This window comes from Aplysia californica, unplaced genomic scaffold (genome assembly GCF_000002075.1).
Source record: "Aplysia californica isolate F4 #8 unplaced genomic scaffold, AplCal3.0 scaffold00161, whole genome shotgun sequence".
Taxonomy (NCBI): Eukaryota; Metazoa; Mollusca; class Gastropoda; order Aplysiida; family Aplysiidae; genus Aplysia; species Aplysia californica.
Genome location: NW_004797431.1, coordinates 196,293 through 199,119, shown reverse-complemented (window position 1 = coordinate 199,119; position 2,827 = coordinate 196,293). Strand labels below are relative to the sequence as shown.

Below are 2,827 nucleotides of genomic sequence, written 5' to 3'. Positions count from 1 at the left end.
CTTAAATAAGACTTATTACGGTGATTATTTCCCTTTAGTCACATGGCGAGGTGTTAATTAATAAAATTAATTGTTTTGTTTAAAAAAAAATTCCAAAATCCAAAATTATGCAAATGTCCAGAATTACGCAAAAAAAACGCGGGCCGCAAAATCCTACGGTGACAGAATATAGGGTCGCCATCGGCATATAATGGATAGGTCGGCTGCTGCCCTCGGGCCGACACTACACTCTATGGAGAGGCCAACTTGGGGCCGACATGCAAAAGTAGGGGCAAATGAGTTCCAGCCGCCTGCAGCAGCAAAAGCTGGCCTAGAGCGGACATTATCGTTGTCCTACATCGAGAAGATTTCTGGCCGCCGTTTTCATGCGGGCTGGGGTCTATTTGCGTGCACCAATTTAAAACATTTTTTGCTATTCGCACACAATTGCCGGCCCCAACACATTTTTTTGCTATGTATGCACGCAATTGTGTGCAAGGTATCATACTTTGCTATGCACGAAATTCCCTTAAATTCCCTTCTTTAAGTATTGCCCCTCAGAATAATGTTTCCCCTATTCTGTCCGGCGCCTAAACGTAAGGCAAGGCAAGAGGATAAGAAGTCTTCACTCTGCACCTGTTCTTGAGATTTAAGATTTTATCTGAAACATTCTTAATGCAGCCTGTACATTCTTTTAATTTTCAGACTTTTCGGATTCTTCAGATTATCAGCTGAACTGCCTCAGAAACACAGAAAAAGTGAGGTTTCATAGCAACATAATAATGGATATCAGGTCCCTCCTTCCAGTTCGGTACAATGGTACAGTCCGAACTTGACACTGTGCGTAAAGACCTCAACATGTCTATACTATAACAATCATTGCGTGCGTATAGCATAGCAAACTATGATACTTTGCGCATGCGTGTAAAGTTTGAATTTCTGTGCACGCAATTAAAAATAGGTAGGGTCAATTGCCATCGAGTGGCGCGGTGACAGTTGACACCAGCGTCAATTGCCACCGAGTAAATTAAAGCGTGAGTGAGTAGATTATGTGCGCTCGGTGTTCTGCGTTCTTGAACTTCCGCTTACGCACTAGGCCTACGCCTCTCTGTCCCTCTGTGGTGCCTCTCTCTCTCCCTAACCCCCGTCCCAAGGATTTATGTTCCCCGATATATATAAGCGTATTTCTGCTTGAGTTTGAGTGCGTTTTGGCCTACTTCTAGAATCGCCTGTGTTGGTTCTACACCGAAGCGTAGGCTAGCCTACATCTCATTCAAAATATGCCAAGTTGAAGTTGGTAGCTCTATATATAGATTCGTCTAAAGAAATTAGAGAACAAATTGACTCACTTAAATGCGAGGAGCTCGAAAGGAGAACCAGGGAAAAAAACTTCCATTTCACTGTACACAAAATCTTTCATGAACTTGAATTTATGCAAAATGATTACCTGATAACAATAAGTTTATAGACAGTTTTGAATACCATTGTTTGTGTAGATAAAAAGTAGAATTTGAGTACAAAACATTCAGAAATTGACCTGCTATTTCCTTTCCAACCCAGGAATAGGTGCAACTCCTCATATATATATGACTTATCAACTAGATCTAAGGAGAGGGGGTTAAATCTAACTTATTCATGTCATGTGTTCGTAACACATTATGAATAGAAAGCTAAAGATAGAGCGTCATTTTCAGACTTGACACCGCTTCACTCGGTGGCAATTGACGCTGGTGTCAATATTGCCACTGCATCACTCGGTGGCAATTGACGCTATCCTAAAAATATTATAATAGGCCTAAGCTACAATAACTGCCACATGATGCAATGAAAATGAAAGAGTCTTCTCCCCCACCCACTACTAGATCTAGATCGAAGCCAGTAATATTTTTCTGCTTTGTGTATTAAAAATTTATTTTGGCCGGATTGAACTTTGGTGGACCCACTACCGTGTTTAGTTTAGTAGGTGTGTATTATTAGTAGCAATGACCACGGAAAACCTTTTTTGTCAGAAAGTGTTTGCAAATAGGTGCATTTTGTAGCTGTATCTCCACAGAGAATGGAACATTTAGAATTTTTGAAATCCATCAATAAACAAAAAAGTTACGAATTTTTTAATCAATTAATTTTTGATAAACTTTTATAAAAATGAAAAAACCCCAAAATATGGGACGTTCCTTGGTGAGTTTTGAGACAATATTCGTCATAACTCACTCATTTCTCAGAGTATTTAAATGAAACTTGGCAGCCCAGTACATTTGCTAGTGCAGAATCTAGTCCTGCTTTCAGATTTCTCATAGCTATCCTACTTTTTGAGTTATACATGAAGACGTTTATTGGTAAAAACGTGGCGGTTTTCAGTGTTTTGAGACAATATTTGTCATAGCTCGCCTATTTCTTGGAGTATGTAAATGAAACTTGGCAGTCTAGTACAGTTTTTAATGCAAAATCTAGTCATGCTGTCAGATTTTTAATATCTATCCCACTTTTTGAGTTGTAAAGACATTTACAGGTAAAAAAAGTGGCGTTCTTTACAGATTTACAAAGATTATCAGTCATATCTTCTCCCAAAGCCATGATATTTGAATGAAACGTGGCAACGTAAAAGATTCCTCCTTGCTAAGCAATGCACTGGATGGATTTCTTATAAATCCAGTTCTCTACTAGTAAAAGCATGCACACTTTTGTAATAGAAAATAAGATAGTCTCTGTATATATCCATTGTTGGACAGTGTCCTATTTTGTGGTAGATTAAGATGCGTTTCGATAATATTATTATAGTTTACAAGTCCTGGAATATTTCGCATGTGTAGGCTACAACTCATACTATAAATGTAACAGATATTTACAC

At 38.6% G+C, this 2,827-nt stretch overlaps 1 protein-coding gene across 1 annotated transcript in view; it reads right to left on the bottom strand.

Moving 5' to 3' along the window:
* The window catches only part of LOC101859568 (UPF0489 protein C5orf22 homolog), a gene marked incomplete at its 5' end in the record, with an annotated part of 23,470 nt that overhangs the window by 18,038 nt on the left and 2,605 nt on the right, over positions 1-2,827 (bottom strand).